General features: G+C 37.5%; 1 protein-coding gene across 1 annotated transcript in view; it reads left to right on the top strand.

Moving 5' to 3' along the window:
- Positions 1–21841, top strand: part of foxo6b (forkhead box O6 b) — a 57275-nt gene that overhangs the window by 1270 nt on the left and 34164 nt on the right. The window lies entirely within an intron of this gene.

Here is a 21841-nt window from a genome sequence, read left to right as displayed (position 1 = left end):
GCTTTAGTCTGTGTCTGCAGCATAACTCCTTTCCTGCATATTTCAAAGCCACATAATTGACCCCTGGTTCCAGCAATTTATGTCAGTGGCGTGTCCCCATGTCACTCCACACTACAGAGTGTGGAAAGGGGCGGTGAGGCTGGATGAGGGTTCACTGGGTTCACCGTATTTAAGGATTGCAGCCTGTGCCTATAGAAGCCACACGGAGCCAAACTCCCCCTCTTCACGGTTCCCTTTGGATAGACAACTCTTGCGCGCTGTGACGCATTGGTAAACTGGTCTGGTTTCAAGCCTAAATTTCTCTGCGTTATCGGGTCACACGGGGGACAAAGTGTGCCTCCGGTCCCATTTGCAGCTCCTCGGCTGGAGCGTCATCCATGCCGCCGGTTGGGTGCCCGGGATAAACCGTTTGGAGCCACCCCGCCCCCCTGCGACCCAGTGCGCGCACGTTGAATTACGCACAGGCTGTGCGAAAAGCATGGCACAAGGCGAGGGGTTTAAAAGGACAATAACAAGAGATGATGACATGGGGTGTCACAGCAAACAGATGTAACTACAGATTATCCCTTAAATTCAAATTAATATGAGGTTAATCTAATAGATTGGTTGCTGTAATCTACTTAACTTTACCACCCATTCTGTGTGCGGATTAATGGTCTTTTGTTTCCAAGCCCTGTACTGTAGCCTCCCCTCACATTGTTATTTATGTTTGACAAAGTTTTTCTTCTGTAGGACACTTTTCTGAATGTTCAGCCTTTTCAAAGCAAACTGAAATCAGATCTGCTGCTTAAAATTAAAGTTCAGTACATTCAAATTAAATGTGTTTCAATATAGCAACATGAACATTAATCAAGACTGCCTGGAAATAATAAGCAAGTCATAAAAGTCAACACAAGTGAGCAACATTTGAATCAGATTTTTTAGAAAAGGAGACGGAGACAACAAAAACATTTTAAAAATCTGCTTTGCTGCGTCTCCACTTGTGTTTTATGGCGCCTTGGTGTAGTGGGAGTTTCATTAAAGGGCTACAATGGTTAACCCTCCAATTAATTGGAATTTCTGAAATGCTGGATACACTCTATTAACTGTAACAGAATAAGGGAGTAGTCTCAATAACTCCCTTCTTGTTAAATTTGACACCAGGCTCTTAACATTAACTGGAATCTTTTTATCCAAGAGCTTAAAAAAAGAGATACATCATTCAACATCTTGACAACCATAAAGATGGCTGGGAAACATGTTTAAAGTGTCACTCCAGTGATGATTATTAATTTACTTCATGAAGCCCGGGAACTCACAATAGACAGGTAGAAGAAAGAATCATCAAAATTGAAGCAGCAGAGGCCAAAATATCCTGACTTTTTAAATTCTGCACCCTGTTTCGATTCGATTCCTTCAATTCCCACAATGCAACACAGTAAGGTCTTTTATTAGACCTTCCTTGCCCACGTCTGTCAGACCCTACACCTCCAGTTTGTAATACAGGCTTTTTGTTAAAACTTTTATCTCTCGAGCCGAGCAGAGACAACCGTGATGACAACACCGTGACATCATCAGGGTTTGTTTTTTTCAAACTGTAACCCCTTAGTGCCTGGCCAACTTGTTTTTGTTGCTGTTTGTTTTCCTCGTCTTTGTGCTTGTCATCCAGTTGCCGAACTCTTGAAAATCTTCCAAATGTCAACCTTTTTTTAATACCAAATCTCAGCATGATGTCCGTCAATGTCTTTGTTTCCTAATGTGGTTATTTTGGATGGATTTTTGTCCATTACATTGTTTTTTAATGGTAAAAAATAGTGAAATGAAGCACCAAATCTTCCCAACCGAAAAATTGCTTCAACAATTTCTGAGGCAATATTGAGCATGGGAATGAGAGGTTAAAGCCCCTTCCAGAATGTGACAAAGAGAGTTAGGGGAGTTGGTAGTTTGATTCTTTGACCGAACAAACGGAAAGAATCACCCCAAGTGATGATCAGTCTTGTTGGATTTAATTTTTATGAACATGTTGAGTCAAGTAAGGGAGTTTCACCAGCATAATGTAAGATCTTTAACTCTATGGAGTCTTGGGCTATTTTGTCAATTTTTTAATCCTTTTCATATCTTTGCGTGTCTTTTTTTGTGTTTTTTTTGTCATTTTGTGTCTGTTGTTGTGTCTTTTTTTGTCATTTTGTGTCTTCTGTGGTTTTGTTTGGTCATTCTGTCTTCTCATTTTGTGTCTTTTTTGGTCATTTTGTGTCTTTTCTAGTCATTTTGTGTCTTTTTTGGTCATTTTGTGTCCTTTTTTAGTAACTTTTTGTCTTTTTTTGTCATTTTTTAGTCATTTTGTGTCTTTTTGGTCATTTTGTGTCTTTTTTTTAGTCATTTTGTGTCTTTTGTGTCTTATTGGATTTCATTATAATGAACATGTTGAGTCAAGTAAAGGAGTTTCACCAGCATGAAGTAATATCTTTAAGAGGGAAAAACACTTAAATGTACAGATAAACATGTTAAAATGCAAATGGTAATAGTACAAACCTAAAAAGCAATTATAGAGAATTTTGACGGACGAAACATGTACATAAACCGGTAAGAAAGCAGGACCGTAGCTATCCCATTGCCACTGAAGGAACTTTCTCAGATTTCAACAGAATGAACAATGTCTAAATTAAGTTCCTTAATCATAGTTCCTGGTACTAAAATAGTCGGTTCAGTTCCAATGCACAACGTTATGGTTCCTTTAGGGAGGGAGATGAGGTGTAAAGCGGTAAAAAAATTGTGAAATGAAGCACCATCCACCCATCCATCCATCCATTTTCCTCCACTTATCCGGGGCCGGGTCGCGGGGGCAGCAGAATAAGCAGGGCATTCCAGACCTCCCTCTCCCCAGAAATTAAATGAAGCATCAAATCTTCCCAAACGAAAAATTGCATCAACAACTTATAAGAGAATATTGAGCATGGGAATGAGGGATTAAAGCTCCTTCCAGAATCACATAAGAACTCCTTGTGACGACAAAAAAAAAAGTGTCATGTAAAATCAGTTGGGGGCCACTTTAGGATTCTGTTAATGCTTCTGAAGTTTAGTTTTCCTGCATGTTTTTACTTTTCTGACACAGCCTGGCGCTAGAAGGAGTAGAGAGGGCGGGACAAATCAGTGGGATTCACTGATATCTCACACCATCTGTGTGTTTCACATCAACTCGATTTAAAATCTTCTCCTGTCGTGTTTTCATATCCTTACAGCGTTTTATGATAAGTAAAATTGTCTCCTCTCCCATACGAGGTTTCTCCACTGCTTTCCCCTGCCTCGCCATCTCATTTGGCTTCATACCAGCCTCCAATTGAGCAGTATTAAGACGCAGATTAATCTCAATAAAATCACCATTTGATTTAGGTCTGCGTGGAGCGGCAACAACCCCTGTCCAATCTTTATGGTATAGGGGGGGACGGGGGTTTAAAATTGGATTTAAAGCTGAGTTAATTCCCAGGGCCTTGTTCGTGCTGCCCAGGGATGCCCAGCTTGATACCTGCTCCCGTTCCAGCTTTTCATTGGCTGGTCTGGCAAGGATGCTGATTGGTGGAGAGAGTGGCTCCAAGTCGAAAAAACAACTTGATTCAATTGTAAAAACACTCCTCAAGAAGCAAAAAAAAAAGCGAGAGAGGAGAGACACATGCACGCACATGTCGGACTGTAACAGTTGGCAGCGATTTTAATGAGATTTGAAGCACGGAGGTACAGAAATGGCTCGCAAACACACACATTCCTGTGTGTGTTTCTACTTAGATTGATGGGGGGTGGTGGTGGTGGGGTGAGGGGGGGGGGTGTATATGGATGGATGGTTGCATGGGATGAGTGGGAGGGAAATAAGATCCAGTCAGAGTCTTGCTATTAAAAGCAGTCTTTAAGAGCTGTTGTGTAATCCTGTCTGAGAGCTGCTGCTCAATTCAGCCGCTGGGCTCTTTGTCTTCATCTGGGCCAGCAGCTTCTCCTGCCTCTTAGTACCACACACACACACACACACATACTGTACTCACACACTGATGAGGTGTCACTCACTTGTTTAAGTGTCAACCGCTAAGGCTACAGAGGTGGATTGGATTTCTTTCACACTCTCACACTGTTTCTAGTGTCCAGTGGCAGTGTATGGATTTCTTTGATTGTGGTCTTACACACACACACACACACACACACACACACACACACACACACACACACACACATACACACACATTGTTGCTTAAGCATTTGGCAGCAGGGCTACAATGATGACTATGTATGGATTTCTCTGGCTGTGGTTCGGTAATTGCGGTCAAGTGTTTGGGCCATGTTTGTTATTGTATCTGAGGTGGGAGGCTGTGTTTGGTCATATGAAGTGTGTTCAGTTCTGTAGGTGGTCATGGTGGTGATGCGGGGGTACGTGCTCACACACACACTCATTGTTATGTTCATTTCACAAGTGGCTCTGCGTGGGTATGGATGTGCTGAGCTGTGGCCTGTCTGCAGGCTGTACTGTACACAGATTCAGCAGCAGGCGGCCAGGTAGGAGCTGGCTGACTCTACCTGAAGGCTTTACACAGCAGCATGTTAAAGGAACATCGTAGGTGTAGGAGTGTTGTAATCAGACTGTGATATAATGAGCACACGGCAAACAAGCAGCAATACACACGAGGATCAATTATACCTTCAGAAAAGCATAAATTTCTGTTTGTTTTTGCCTTTAAAGAGCAACTTAACACCGTGTTTTACCTTGAACGCACCTGCTTTATGATTGCAAAGAGGAATAAAGTGACTGCATGTATTTAAAAACTCAAAAAAGTGGAAATCTATGCTTTAACTTACAATACTTTGGTCCTTTTTACATTATATTTCACATGATGCACTGTAAAAAATGTCTGTAGATTTTACGGTGGAAAAATGCTAAACCATGACAGTAAAAGACTTAAAATGATAAATGGGTTAATTCAGTTTTAGTAACAATGAAAGCCAAAACAGTATTTTTTACAGTTTTGTTTTTTGAAAAATACATTACTCCACTGTAAGATGTATTTAATGTAATATATATACAAGCCACCACTGTAATATTTGCATTTATGTTTTGTAAAAAATACTTTTTCTCACTGTTAAATGTATTAAACACCATATCTCTAACAAAAATATACTGTAATATTTAATGGTAATTTTTTTCATTTATGAGTTTCCATTTATTAATAGGTGTTTTGCCATAAATTGACAAGAAAATACTTTTTATTGTCAATTGATGGCAAAACAGTGTTTCTTTTGGTGGAAAATCTTTTTATTTATATGTTAAAAAATTTAATAAAATGGCAATCTTAAACGTGAAATCAAAAGTGCCAATATTTTTTTATCGTAATATTTAAAAAAAAATTCTGGCAACCACAGCTGCCGTTTTTTTACCGTAAAAACAACAATTTTTTTTATTTTTTTTTACAGTGTGAGAGTTTGTTAATTCAGTAGATCTGCTTGATTAAGACACAATAAAGACTATTTTGGTTAATGTTGAGACCATGATTATTTAATTATTTGTTTACTCATTAATTATGTAAATATAGTACTTTTTTTATCTTCATCTGCGTTGACTTGATGTAAAAAAAATAATATTATTAAATAAAATAAAATAAATAAATTATAATATATAAATAAATTATATAAAAACATATACTAAAAACATTTTGTCAAATTATATTCGACATATTGCAGTCAGTACACCTCAGTGTAACGCTGTAAAGGAACGAGGTGCGCTGGATTTATAACACAAGACAAAGACAAAACAAGAGCATCTTTTTGAAACAGAATGCAAAAATCATTTTATCCTGATTATCTTGTTGTCATAATTGTTGGAAGCCAAAATTGTAATTGGCAATAAAATCTGCATAATTGTCGTCTAACTTTCAGTATCTAAATTTGTCTTAGAAAAGTGATTTTTTCAGGCTATGTAATTGCTCCTCGGTGCACCATTCTGTGGATCTTTTGGTTCACTTTGAGGCTCCTTGTCCACACAGACTTCTGTCAAAATGATACATAATTACTGCACTCCTGTACATAGCAGAGCTCTGCTGGTTTCAGGTCAGCTTTGAGGTATCTTGTGAGTTTTCGAGTGTAATTTACCAAAAAAAATCTCCCTTTGTCTCTCTGATGTGTGCCAATCATCTGCATCCGTGTGTGTCATGAGTTGCAAGTTAGATCCAAATGCCCAGCAGGGAAAGAGACACATGATGTGTTCAAAATCAGTGCCTCCTTCACGGATCCACTTCTCCATGTCACAGATGGTTAATAGTTAACTCTAGAGTGAACACTAAACTGTGATTTTTGACACACATGAGTCATCATCACTGCAAATGTAAAAGTCCCATGACTGTAAATGAAAAATTGACTGCAAAAAATTCAAATAGTTTGGCTTGATAAAGGTTTTAAGAAACTTTGTTGATGTTGATTAAGGCTTTAATGTGCATGTTATAGAGAGAAAAGATTTGAATATATATAGAATAGTTGTGACATCACAAGTCCTGATGGCATATTTAAGTTTCTGAATATGGGCTGATTGAGCATTTTGATACTGTCACAGTATTAATTAGACTTGATTTATGGTCAAAAAAGACATGGAAATGTCACTTTTTCCAATATATGTATATGTTTTAAGATGATTATCTATACTTCCTACAAAACTGCAGTAACTCATTTTTGGCCAAAATTGAGTTAACTAAAAAATAACTCTGTGATGTCTGTTTTATCTTGTGACAAAATATAAGATTTCAATTTTGCTTTATTTCAGAGATATAATGATATAAAAACCACAAAATCCAACTCAAAACTAAGCTGTAATTGTACTTACCCAGGTCTGCTTTGGATATATATACTAATTTAGACATAAAAATAATAGAAATGATAAGTTTATTTGAAAGGGAAATTATTATCTAGATAGTGATGAAGTGAGAAAGTGAGATAAAATGATATTAAGATTAAAATATAACATTTCTTTATAATATTAAGTCTAAAATATGCACATCTTTGAATAGCGTTGTTAAACACTTTCAAATTGATTTTGTTATCAGTGTGTTTATTCACTGAAAACAAAATATAAAAGCTGAAAGAAGACAACAACATTATAGTTACTGCACTCTGTTTGTGCATTGCTATTAGAACATTTTACAGCAAAACCAGAGTGCAGTAAGTAGTTTTTGGGGTCAAAGGTCAAATAAATTGTCATGATTTTTTAGCATAAATATTACATCATCAATACATGTAGATATAAGTGTCATATCACTTACCTACCAATTTGACTGGCCAGTTAAAAAACATTAAACAACTTTAAAGCAGTCTTATTCTGTTTTACCTTTTGTGTAGTTACTGCAGTTAGACTTGTAAGTAGAAACTTATTAATAATTAATTTGTTAATTGGTCAGTTGATTGGTTATTCCTTTACAATTTTACTCACATGTTTCTGAAAAGCCGACATAAAAAATCCAAAAAGAAAGTGTATTAGGTATGAAAATCTATTTTATAAAGTAAATATGATATATATGCAGAGAAAGAGTGTTTTAATTTCAATTGAAAAAGATTGATGTCAGCCTGAAAAATTGTCAGAGTTATTTAAGGTTGGCTTATTTCCCTCTACATCCCTGATTAGTGCGAGCAAAAGTAGATCTTTACCTCAATTATGCTTCTAATCTGCTTGTAATGCATCACAATGCACTTCACGTAAAGTATTACCGCCCACGCTGATGGCCATCACCTTGTTCTGCACAGATTCCACTTGCAGGAGATGAAGAAGGAGAATAGGGTGCACAGCGCAGACAGAAAAAAAAGAGGAGGCAAGGAGACATTTTCAAGAACAAGGTATTATTTGTCCTGCCAATAAAACCTTTTTTGAATTGGATTCAGAATTGAGTGGGAGCTGGAGAGAGGCGGAAAGAGAAAAAGATAGAGCGAGCGCGAGAGTGGTGGCGGTGGCCCCTGCTGCTGAGCACATTGATAGCAGCCTTAATGCCTGTGATGCTCCAGTGCCAGCCGAGACAGAGGGGAATTGGTTGGAGATGGTGGAACAGGCTTAGAGGGTTCCCTGTGCCAGCCGGCCTGGCGTTGGCTCAACAGAGAGCCCTCTGCACCGCTACACAGTTATTGTTATTATCACAAAGGCGCAGCAGAAGGAGAGGCAGCTCTCGAGTTGGCGGGCTTGGCGCTGGGTTAACCGGGGGCGGGGAATGGGAAGAGGAATTTGGAAAGCGAAGGGGGTTGGTTGTTGAATCTGAGACTATGGTAAAACTCATCTGATCAGTCCTGTGAATGGAGAGAAAACAGTTGGGAAGAGTCGTTGAGGGCTTGAATGGAAAGGAGGCCATGCCGAGACGGACAGATTTGATCCGAGAGGATCAGTCGTCTTGTCAGTTGATGCTGAGCTACAAAAGGCATTTGAATAGAACGCGGGCAGATATCACTTCAATCTGGAGAAGGGCTGGGATGTAAACAAGGGATGCACCGGCAGTGGAGGCGGGGTGTTCACTGCTTCAGTGAGTCATAGTGGTTGGAATAGAACATAATATTCTCGCCCTCAGCCCTCACACTTCAATCAGTTGGAATAAATCAGCTGGAATAAAATGTTGAGAAACACTCTACAGACGGAAATTCCAGAGAGGAAACCGAGTCCAGACACACAACAGTCAGTCAGGGAGGCGGATCTTGGGAATCGTGCCTGGTGGTGTGTCGTAAAATGTCGGCCCCAGCACACATTCTCTCCGTGTTGTCTACCAAACCTCAGAGCTTCAAAATGTTCTGGTGTCTGGCTCGGGATGCCATGAGCAGACCGGTAGTCAAAAAACATTCTGTCCTGTGACTGTGACTCAGGAACAGGTCAGCACGTCATGCTGTTACACTGCCAACAAGCCTTAAAGGACCATACCAGGCCTTAAAGGACCATACCAGGCCTTAAAGGACCACACCAGGTCTTAAAGGACCATACCAGGTCTTAAAGGACCATACCAGGCCTTAAAGGACCACACCAGGCCTTAAAGGACCATACCAGGTCTTAAAGGACCATACCAGGTCTTAAATTCATTTCTATGTGATATGAAAACCTATTAGATAAACACTTTCTTGAGTTATGTAATCCATTGCCTTTAATAATTTTTAACCTTAGCCAAACTTAGCGCCCCTGCTGGAATTTTCAGTAGAATGCAGCTTAAGGCACTTCCTGGTTTGCCTCCTTGCTCAGACCAGGAGGTTGCCGCCTGTGTTACTCCTTTAATCATTTTTAACCTTGGCAATTATTTTAAAATGTTATATTGAATTTTAGTTTTTTATACGAGGTATTTACAAGTGGAAAGAAAGTACTGCCAAAGCGGAAGTTCCTCAAATGACCACTTGAGGCTGAGTCAATCCCCATTGACCCCCCATGTTAAAACTCTCAACTTTACAGCTGAAATAAACAGGTTTACAGCCTCATGAAATTAAAGGAAATCAATGGCTGCTTGGCTGCTTACATCAGCAAATGGATAGTATGCATTTGAAAATTATCATAAAAATGTTAAGTACATGATTTAAATTTGCATTGCAGTTGAACTGCGTGACTGGGGAAAAAAATCGAATTGACTGATATTGCAACGATGATATGATACTGGACGTAATGATCAATTTTGCATCGTTATTCTAATATCATTGAAAGTGAAAATGTACCAAACAAAGCTTTTTTTGGTAATCTGTAGAGTAGTATTTGTAGGCTGGGACATCTCTGCAGCACAGAATTATACAATTAATGCACTTCCTGTGATTTGGATATTGCAGAAGTTGACATTGCAACTTCTATAAAATGTTGATTAATCATGCAACCCTTTGCACATTGGTATAACCGTAGAATAAAAGCTGAGAAGGTTATTATAACTCATTCTTCAGTTCTTCATATTTCTGCTATAATTAACTTCACAAACACACGGCACACAAAACGTTTTGAGACAACCTTGAAAGTTAGACATCACACAGGGAGTCACTTTAGAAACACATTCATCCTAACAATCCCGATCCATCAATTCACATCAGCTCCAAACTGATTATGATCCCACTGGAATCGCAGAAATAATGTAATCATGCATGTGAAATTGCACTAAATTTTAATGTGATTAATGACACAGTTGCTTCATAAAGTATTCAACTCCCTAACTTTCTGCATATTGTACTCATTATACTATGCACCAATTTTAATAAATCATCATGCACTCACAGTGTGTTTATAATGGGCTTTTGATGCCTTATAATGCCTCATGAGCACCACTTCAAGTAAAGTGTTGCCCTTATTTTTACTGCAAATGGGATTAGTTTTAGAGTTCCTGCACACGCTAAAATGGGTTTGATAGAGGTTTGTATGGATCTGAAGATTCTGTGTGTGTGTGTGTGTGCATCTGCTCTTGTTGTTGTATAGCAAGGCCTGATGGGAGTCCAGGTCCGGGGGGTACAGCTCTAGTTAATAATTCAGATGAGGCTCATTATCAAGGCAGCGCAGATCTCTCTCTGATTCCACCTTAATTGCAAGCAGGATGTGCCTCTCAGACACTCTCAAAGTCACTCCCCCTCCTGTCTGCAGCTGCAAATGACTACCACACACACACACACACACGCAGATCTCAACATGGTCTCACAGGAATCCTTGAAATAGCCACGGATTCGCTTAACTCAAAATCCGTGGAATAGCCACGGAATCACGCAAATTTCTGTGAAACTGACACGGATTTCGCTACAATGCAAGTTAATGACAATGTCATATTCCGTGGCTATTCCAACATACAAAGTGATTATGTACATTCACTGAGTGAATATTTAGAAAATAAAACATATATTTCTCGCTAGAAATGTGATCAAAATCCATTTTGATGCAGAACAAGTCAAAATATTGATTTTTTTCACTAAAAATGAGAAAGCCATTTTTTTTGTTCTGACTGCCGGAACCTTGAAAGTCACGTGACTTGGACACAAACCAATAGGAAAAAATATCCATGGAATAGCCACGGGATATGACTGTCATTAACTTGCATTGTAGCGTCCGTGTCAGTTTCACGGAAATTTGAGTGATTCCGTGGCTATTCCACGGATTTTGAGTTAAGCGAATCCGTGGCTATTTCATGGATTCCTGTGAGACCATGTTCCAAGTTTCCTGTAAATAGACTGTGACTGTTGGTCAGATTTCTGTGTGTTTATCAAAAACATGTTTGATGCATATTTAAACTGCTATATGTCTGATATTTTAATACATCTTCAAATTAATTCCACGACAACATCTCCACTATTCCAAACCTCACCTCTCCGCAGCTGGTCCCCTCATTGAGATCAGCCTAGTGTCTTTGCTTTAGCAGGTGAATGGACATTGAGAGATGAGTGGATAAATCCCACTCAGAGCTTATGACTATCACACAGTATCGACTCCGAGGCCAGGCATGTGCTCCTATTATGAGTCACTTACATTTTTAATCAGATCTTCATGAGGGCTTTCTCCTTTTGGAGGGCTCAGCAAACTAAGATTGATGGGAGGTAATCAGTCGGAGGACAGCAGCTCTGTGATTAATGCTGCAGGAGAGTGAAGCTCTCAGCGCCATGCTGGATGACCTGGATCGCGCCTTTCAACCCCAAATTTTCTCTAGAGCTTGAGTGTGGAGGGCATGTAAAAAAAGCGAACTGCTGCTGCTTGACAAGTACTATGACAAGTACTTATGTGGCATTTAAATAAAGGCCTGGTGTTTCATTGTGGAGTTCTATTCACAGATCTCTCTCACAGGTGATTGCTCCAGACAATCAAGATTCATTCAGTCACAGAGAGCAAATGGACCATATCCTATATCCTGCTGAGAGATTGTGGTCATGGATACATGTGATTTATAAGAACAACATGTTTTATGTTTCGTTTACGTTTTCTGCTTGGATTTCTTAAAGGCATCGGCAACAGTTGGCTGTAGCATACAGTTTTCAAGTCAGTCAGATTTCTGCCTGGAAATGGCTTTCTCAATCAATCCAGTCATACACTGCAAAAAATGCGTGTCTAAAAACAAGATAAAAACAGTAAATCTGAGGGAAATGATCTTGCTGCATGGACAGATAATTTCTCTTGACAAGATTTCTTAAATTAAGATTGTTAAATCTAGAAATAAGCATGTTGTACGCTTAAAATAAGAAATTAACTCTTAAAACAAGATAAATTATCTAACAAGTTTTTTTTTGATCTTGGTAAGAAACAAATAATTTGCTGTGCACTCTGCTTTGCTTTAATTTATCTTGTTAAGTGATGTTTGAATTACATTGTTTACTTTTGTTTTCACATTGGACACAAACCCCGTTCTCCTGGGAGAAAGTCCTGGATTTGTTTGACCCATCCACCACCAAGGCAACTTTTGTGCTTTATACTTTATTTTGATTAAAATAACTACAGCCGATAGAGAATAACTCAACAGGTAAACATAGGAAAGGACTGGTGAATCATTCATTCATTCATTCCTTATTCCTCTCAGACTATCACAGGGCTGATACATAGAGACAGACAATCACACTCTCATCCACACCTACGGGCAATTTAGAGTCACCAATTAAACGTAAGTGTTTTTGGACTGTGGGAGGAAACCAGAGGACCTGGTGAGAACCCACACTGACACAGGGAGAACATGCAAACTCCACACAGAAGAGCTGAAGGCGGAAGGCGAACCCGCGACCATCTTACTGTGAGGCGAGAGTGCTAACCACTTTTCTATAAAGGGGTCCTTGTTTTTTCCAAAAAGGGTCCTATGTTCCCCTGTAGCAATACATACCGGGATCTATCAATCTTTCCGGTAGACTCTCAGCACCGTCACATGGCCCACCTTAGCTCAAGCAGCCCAAAATTTCGATTTGCACAGCAGCTACTTTCTGGTTACTTTGCAGTTCATTTTTTGCTTTTTAAATCTAGGATTACTCATGTTTGTATATTCCCACCCCTAATCATATTGTCTTGCATCAAGGCTTAGTTTTTTCCTTTAAGGGTGAGGGTTAGGTTATTTGCCTATGCGCGTCAAACAGCCCGTAGGCCTACATAGGCCTATTTGCCATGGAATTTGGCAGTAATGGTGGAAGAAGTAACAGACCGGGGAACATAGGACCTGGGGAAAATAGACAGGCCCCCTGTTGAACGCCTCACTGCCCCCATCATTTTTATTGTTGCTTTTGCTCTATTTCATCTGTGTTTGTAAGATTTCAGAAAAAGTGCACAATTACAAAATGAACGCAGAGTACAAACAGAAAGCTTGTTCCATATCAATATATATATATATATATATATATATAATCTTGAGCATGAATAAGCACTTAAACTTTGGTGGTGTGAAATGTCTTCTTTTTCCACTCATTCATCAGAGACTGAAACAGTTAACAGACTTTATTGAATCAGACTTGGAACTCTCAAGTGTGCAATCCTCATGGTAAAACATAAGAGGGGTTTAGGATAAGAATACAGCATGCAAAGTCTTGCATGAGGCTCAACCATTGACTCAATTCATAAAAAGAGTCTCCACAAAGTAGCATGTGCGATAAGAAATGGAGGTGTTTAAAATAGTGTGTATAGCAAAAGATGGTGAAGAGGTTAAATGTTTGGAGGGAAATGAATGGTTGAACAACAGGGCATATTAGTAAAAAGCTTCGATCCATCATTTTACAGTACTATCAATCACCCTTAATGCGTATTGTTCTCAGTCTAGTTCAGTCATGTTCAGGTGATATTCAGCATCAATCAAGTCACATTCATTTGCTGGCAATTTCATCCATTTTCATTAAAGATGTCTGTAATTGCACTTTGATCATAGCTGATAAAAGCCAGTGGAAATTAAAGCCATCAGCGCTTTAAGAGCCGGATCATTGGCTGTGTTCCTACCAGAGTTATTTGCTCATTGTCTTTGTTGAAAAAAAAAAAAAAGTCTGTTAAAACAGTTGCTACACTCGGGAAGGTGTCTGCTAACGATGTCAAGTCGGGCCCAGACACAGAAAAAGAACAAGCCTAGTGTCTATTGTCAGCACAAAGAAGGGTCAGCGAAGAGGATCTCACCTAATGAATATTCATCAGTCCAACGGCATATTTGGACAAATTACAATAAAAGCCTTTCAAGCCGGAGCTGAGTGGAAACAATTTAGTCATTTGGAGATTATTAATCAAACACCATTAAAATCACAGCTAAGCAGATTTACATTGTGGTATGTACCGATCATACACTGCAAAAAAAAGATGTCTGAAAACAAGATAAAAACACTAAATCTGAGGGAAATGATCTTGCTGCATGGACAGATAATTTCACTTTCTTAAATTTCTTAAATTAAGATTGTTAAATCTAGAAATAAGCATGTTGTACGCTTAAAATAAGAAATTAACTCTTAACCCTCTGGGGTCTACGATCGTGCCGTCCTGATCAGATCATGTGACGTTTAACAAAAAAACTAGGTCACATGGAGCGCTGCTATCAACTTCACTCCAAAGTTTGACATTCCTAGGTCAGGAAAACCAAAGATATGATAGTTTTAACTTGATAGTAAATAATATTTGAGCGTTAGTGTCGCTCTCTGTGTAATTTCGCACATAGTTTGTTTTGAAGAGTTACAGCTAACAAGGAAAAAAAGCCTGTAAATATACATGTTTTGGTAGCACTTTACAATAACCATCATTTATAAATGGTAAACAGATCATTTATAAACCGTTCATAGGCCATTTAGAAGGGTAAATAGATCATTGATTACTGTTTAACTAACTAAATGGCTAATGGATGGTATATTAATGTAAGTTTATAATTAATTCACCATTAAAAACATTACAGAAGACTTCCAGTAGTGACGTCGTCCTTATTTTAAGCGTTCAACATGCTTATTTCTAGATTTAATAATCTTATTTTAAGAAATCTTGTTAATCTGATTAACTAACCAAAAATGACACACAAAAAACAAAATGATCTAAAAAGGATGTAAAAGGACAAAAAAATTATGTAAAATGACAAAAAAATTATGTAAAATGACAAAAAAATCTGTAAAATTGACTGAAAATGACACACAAAAAATAAAATGATCAAAAAAGGATGTCAAATGACAAAAAAAGACAAAATGATTAAAAAAATATGTAAAATTACAAAAAAAGGTAAAATTTACCAAAAAATGACACGCAAAAAACCAAAATGATCAAAAAGGTATTTAATATGACAAAAAAGACACAAAATTACCCAAAGACTTCCAGTAGTGACATCGTCCTAATTTTTAGCGTTCAACATGCTTTTTTCTAGATTTAACAATCTTAATTTAAGAAATCTTGTCAAGTGAAATTATCTGTCCATGCAGCAAGATCATTTCCCTCAGATTTAGTATTTTTATCTGGGGTTTTTTTGTGTGTGTGTGTGATGGTTGGGCGGTCCAGGAGGCAGACAGAGGTTAGAAGTGTAAGACGGCCTCTCTGTGGATTTCTGTGTCAGTTTGATGAAAATAGGTCAGGATTCAGAGCTTGGCGTTTAGCATTCTGCCCATGTGATGGCTGACGCTGAGACTGACGACAGCTAGCCTCGAATAAACTCCAGACTCTTTCTGTCTGCCCCCCACCACCACCAGCACCCTCTGTCTTCCTCCCTCCTATTCCTCTGTAATCTAAACTCTGTCCTGTCATCCTCTCTGTCTGTCTGCTGCGGCTTCGAGCCCACGTAAAAGAAATTCAAATCTGTGGCCATAGATTAAACCCGCTCCACCGCAGAAATTGCACTTAAATCCACAATAGTCTGCGTCTGGTAGAATTTATTTGATTTAGATGTACTTTTGAGTATTGTAGTCCGGCTTTCGAGAGAGAAAATAGATGTGCTGCAGAGTTTTATGAGGATAATATTTCAACCGTGGCCAGCAGTGACCTAGCTTAGCATAAGGTCTACAGTACGTTTGGTCACCACTAGAAGGGCTTGATTTATTATTCTCTTACAGAGCAGGCCCTCATCTCTCATGACTGCCATGCTTTAAAAAAAATGACTCTGTAAAAGGTGAATTCACTTATAGATGAGTCGGCTCGATGCTGAGCTACATCGAGGCTGTGCAATTGAGTCACAGCAGCCACCTCTGGCATGTGGAGAATTGGCTGCACGCAAACAATGGGTAAATAAAAGTTAACAACAAGAGGAGATAAGTGGAAAGACTGCTGCGAGGTCAATTCTGTTAAGTGAATTTTCTGATAAGGTTGATCTGTGTCCAATTAGATTACCAGGACAGAAAAAAAGGCTGTTTCGTAGCTTTCAAAACACTGTCTTGTTGACTGGGTAAGGTTGGCTGTCTTATGTGGCTATCAGCCAGCAACTCATCTAGAAGAACAACTCGTGGATTGTTAATGTGTGACTTGTAGCTATCTTTTCTGCCAGATGAAGATTTTTTAGTGTTAATCAGTCTGTTCACCCAAAAATACACCAAGATATGAACAAGTACACTGCAAAAAAGACAGGATTAAAAGACTAAATCTGAAGAAAAATGATCTTGCTGCATGGATGGATCATTTCACTTGACAATATTTCTTAAATTAAGATGATTAAATCTAGAAATAAGCATGTTGTAGCTTAACCCTCTGGGGTCTGAGCCTATTTGCTCTTTATATTCCACATAATATTTACTATACCCATGTTTGGTATTTGGTATTTTTCTCAGCACAACTTTAACATGATCTGGCTAGTATTTTTCACTTTAATTCACTTTATTAACACATTGAGCCCAAAAATACACAAAAATCATGAAATCTGAAATAAAATTATACTATTTAAGACAATGAAAACCACAAATATGCTTAATGAACTGTTTCAGACCTAAAAAATGTAAACATAAGTTGCAAATATGAACATTCAAATTCAAAATATAATAAAACTATGCACAAAAAATGACCATGTTTTTCATGTTTATTTATAGGAGCAGTGTTAGATGATTAGAGCCATTTTTCCCCCAATTTTTGCAACATGCCACGCCTGCTTCGTCCCATCCTACTTTTATACTTGAATAAATAATTTTGTACTATCAAATTAAAACGACATGACCTCGAAACGTCAAACAAATCATAGATTCCAGAGGATTAAAATAAGAAATTAACTCTTAAAACAAGATAAATTACTGGCCTGAGCAGAGTGCAGTACAAATTATTTAACCAAGATAAAAAAAACTTTAGATTTAGAAGTGTTAGATAATTTATCATGTTTTAAGAGTTAATTTCTTATTTTAAGCGTTCAACATGTTTATTTCTAGATTTAATAATCTTAATTTAAGAAATCTTGTCAAGTGAAATTATCTGTCCATGCAGCAAGATCATTTCCCTCAGATTTAGTGTTTTTATCTTTTATCACACCTTTTTTGCAGAGTACTAATTACTTTAAAATAATATGGCTATAAATGGTCTCCAGGGGTTGATTTATAATGATTTTTGTAAGCCCATGACTTTTCATTTACTGCCATTGCTCGGCTTCATTTAATACACATGAAATATCACAATCTAGTGGGCAGGTTGCCATGAAATGTCACTCAGGGCACTAATTCTTTTCTCTTTTAGCTTTACTTTAGTGCCACCTCTGTGGGCAGAATTATGTGTCACTATAAAACTGAATGTTAATGTTTTAAAATTTGGATGTGAAGTTGCTCAGGTTGAATAATTGCATTTAAAACTGAATATTGAATTACATCATTTTTCAATAAAATTTGTCAGTTTGGAACTGAATCAACTGAATGCTATCAGCTCATTAAATGCCATCTTCAGCCTCAAACGTATGGGTAAATTAAAATAGAATGCATCAAATTCAGAATTCAGAGTTTATATTCACAAAAAAAAGTTTGTCGGATTGAAAATGAGATATATTGTCTTACAGACATAGACAGACTTTATTGTCATTCAAGTTATACATAGACAAATTAGGGCTGGGCGATATGAACCAAAAGTCATATCCCAATATACTAAATAAAATTTAATAAAAAATAAAAGTGGGTTTTAAAAGTGGGTTGGAATATGGATATACGATATATATCCTGATATTTTTATTGCAAAGTGAGAGCAAATGTTCAGTCAAAGCCAAATATGACATGTCACAAGTAGTAGTAGTTGTAAAATCAACGCTCCATAGAGTGCACATTTTATTAAAAAATATCTTAAATGAATATAGCCTATGCAATAAAATAGGCGAATCTTTTTTCTGAAGTAAATATATTTATACGAGAAAACATTACAAAAGAACTAAATTTGACAAACCCTAGTAAGCGCCGCATTTATCTATAAATAAAGGAGAAAAGAAAGGAACTATATATAACGAACGATATATGCGATATGGTCCATATCAAGTTTAAAAATATATGGATATATCTTTTATATTGATATATCGCCCAGCCCTAAGACAAATGTACATTTGAATGAAATTCCAATGCACTGGCTCATTGAGGAATGCAACAAACTCTAGATAAATATAAGTACAAATATAAAAACTGTAATAGAATAGTGTATATTGCACAGAAGTGTAGCAGCAGAAAGCGTATTGCACATAGAGACAATAAATAAGACATACATAATACAGTTTACATTTTTATGTCACAAAGGATTAGCAAACTTTGGAATCAAGGTTGTATATGTTCAAACGGTCATTATGAGCACATGAATAGCCAATTGCAGTTTTATTCATTTTAAATGTTTTGTTCATTCCATTTTGCCCTCTACAGTGCCCTTCCAGTAAAGAGAACATGATAAAGTGCCCTCTTGGGTGCCCTTAAATTGAGAAAACAACATTTTTGGCCCTTCCAGTGAGGAAAAAAGATGAAGTCCAACCCTATTGTAGCCTTTAAATTAAGAAAACAGGATGAAATGCAATAAAGGCAGTTTTTTTGCACTTTTTCAAATACTTGAAAACCTGAGGTTTCGCACCAGTTGAATTATAGAGATGCACTGTAAACTGTGCACTGTCTGTAGATTTTAAGGTGAAAAAACTGCTAAACCATGAGAGTGAAAGACTGTAAAATGATAAATGAGTGAACAGTGAACCACTGTGAATGTATATATTATCCAACAGTATTTTATTTTTATTTATTTTTTAAAAAATAAATTACTCCACTGTAAAATACACTGGCACAGTGAATATAAAAATATACTAATCACTGTAATTTTTGCATTTATTTTTATTTTATTTCATTTTTCTAACAAAAATATTCAATGGTAAAATCTTTAATGCATGTAGCATTTATAAAGTATTTTCTTGTCAATCATATGGCAGACCAGTGTTTCTTTTGATGGAAAAACTTTTTTTTTTTAACAGTAAAATATGGAATAAAATGGTTAATCTTAAACGTGAAATCAACAGTGCTAATATCATTTTACCGTAATATTAGAAAAAGTTGCACCGTATTTGTTACGGTAAAGTTCTGGTAACCACAGCTGCTGGTTTTTTAGAGGTTTTTGGTGTAGAGGTAAAATTATTATTTCTACCCTTGTCGATGTCTTCGCTCTATTTTCCATTCATTTTATAGCGCATTTCATGAATCATGAATTGTTTTTTATGGAAAACAACAGACTTTTTCTGGGTGACCCCAAATGTAAACCCCAAATAACCTTTTACCGTAATATTAGAAAAAGTTGCACCATATTTATTATGGTAAAGTTCTGGCAACCACAGATGCCATTTTTTTACCGTAAAAACAACAGGTTTTTTTTTTTTTTACAGTGTGGGCTCATCAGACAGACAGACTTACAGACTGTACTATGCACATAAAGTTTTAGGTGGGGGGGTCAAAGGGGGCCCAAAATTGAAACTTGCCCTCAGGCTCCCCAAACAGGTTAATCCGGCCATGCTGATAAGATACAGCAATGAAAGTAATCATGTCAGCTAACATATCAAGGTGGCAGTTACATGTTATTGAAGTATATAAAGTCAAATACACACGTCTGCTGTGTTCATTTTGTGCACAGCTGAATGTGTCCCGTATCTGCTGCCTCCTTTGTCAGCCTCTACCTTGTGAAGTGTTAGCTTGCGCCTCCCTAACTGATTTATTAGCCCTCTGAAAGTCTGACTTCATCAAATCCTTGATACCGCTAGTCATATATACTGTCTTTGATGAGTGCCACCGAAGTCGATGTGTGGATTTAATAGCAGCATTAATCTGCCTGTTTAATGGTGTTGTTGAGTGGAAGGTGGTCACCACAAGACGCAGCACTAAAAGATGAGTTATGGGCCCAGCCGGCGAACGATGAAAGGGCAAAATGCAAAGCAGTTGAGATGCCGAGGAGAGTGGCGGAATTAAACAAGGTCTCGCTGAACACTGTACAGAAGAGAGGGCGGGTAGAGATACAGCTAGTTAGCGAGCATGCTGTGAAATGAAAACGTCTCTACAGTGCTGTCAGAGTTTGCAGCAGCTTGTCATTGGTCGCTAGGTGTTGCTAAACACATGCCGGGGGTGATTGGAATTTGTTAGCATGTTTTGTTTCTGCTAATTTATTGAGAACACATGATAATTGATTCTCATGTGACATTTATGGGATTACACGAGCATGCTTCATTTCTCATCTCGTCATAACCCTGTTTAGATAATGAGCGTGCTAAAATGTATCCTGATTGAACATCATACACCTTTTTTCAGGTGTTTTCCAAAACAGTCAACACTGTGTCAGGATGTTTTTTGTAATGAGGCCCAGAGAGGACTTTGTGCCACGTTTAATTGGCTGTGGTTAACAATAAGGTTACAGCAATATACTGGGATCATAACAGGCTCATATCATGTATTCTGTGCAAACAGTGTCACCTCTGATAGGATGAACACAAGTACATTTACTCATGAATGAATTTAAATACTTTTACCCAAGTACTGCACTTACATCAATGGTGAAAGGTACCTAAGTACATTTATTCAAGTACTGTATTTACAGTACTGTACAGTACAATTTTGAGGCAAATATTGTACTTTTTACTCCACTAGATTTCGCTGACAGCTTCAGTTACTTTTCACGTCGAGATTTAATATAAAAAACATGATACATTTAAAGTGAAGGCTTCCTCACTGTCTCATTTAAAGTCTCTTCTTAAATCCACCTCTTCTCGTTGGCTTTTTTGACACCACGTAGAGTGTTGATTTTATGTTGATTTTATGTTTTTTTATTTTATTTGTATTAGCATATTTTATTTTGTGCGGGCAGTACATTTTACATTTTTTTAAAATTTTTTTTATCCTATTTTTGATTTATTTTATCTTATTGCATTTTACTATTCTGTTGTTTTCTACATCTCTTTGTATTGTGTTATTAATTTTGATACTTTAAGTACATTTTGTACTTGCCTCGCTGCAAGAGTGTCGCCGGTTCGAGTCCCGTCTGAGGCTCTTCTGTGTGGAGTTTGCATGTTCTCTCCGTGTCAGCGTGGGTTCTCACTGGGTCCTCCGGCTTCTTCCCACAGTGCCTGTAGGAGTGAATGAGAGCGTGATTGTCTGTCTCTATGTGTCAGCTCTGTGATAGTCTGAGACCTGTCCAGAGTGGGATCGGCTCCAGCCCCCACGACCCGAGTGCGGATAAGCGGTTAAGGATAATGAATGAATGAAAATACATTTTGATGGTGATACTTTCAAACTTAAGGAAGTTATGAATGCATGACTTTTTCTGGTAGTGGAGCACTGTAAAAAAAAGAAATCAAAGTAAGTGGTTCTTTTTTTGTTTGCTTCAAGCCTTTTGTATTCCTATTTCTACTGTTATACATGCATTTGAGCATGAAATATGTTAAGTTATTGCACTGTAAACATACCGTATTTCCTCAACTTAAAGCTGGGCCCCTATTAATGACCGGCCTCATTTAGTAACCGGGTGTAAAAACAATTTTTAGTAAATAAAAGCTGGCCTCTTTTATAAGCT

This window comes from Centropristis striata, chromosome 14 (assembly GCF_030273125.1).
Source record: "Centropristis striata isolate RG_2023a ecotype Rhode Island chromosome 14, C.striata_1.0, whole genome shotgun sequence".
Classification (NCBI taxonomy): domain Eukaryota; kingdom Metazoa; phylum Chordata; class Actinopteri; order Perciformes; family Serranidae; genus Centropristis; species Centropristis striata.
The sequence above is the reverse complement of the archived record's forward strand: the minus strand, read 5'-3'. Positions and strand labels throughout refer to the sequence as shown.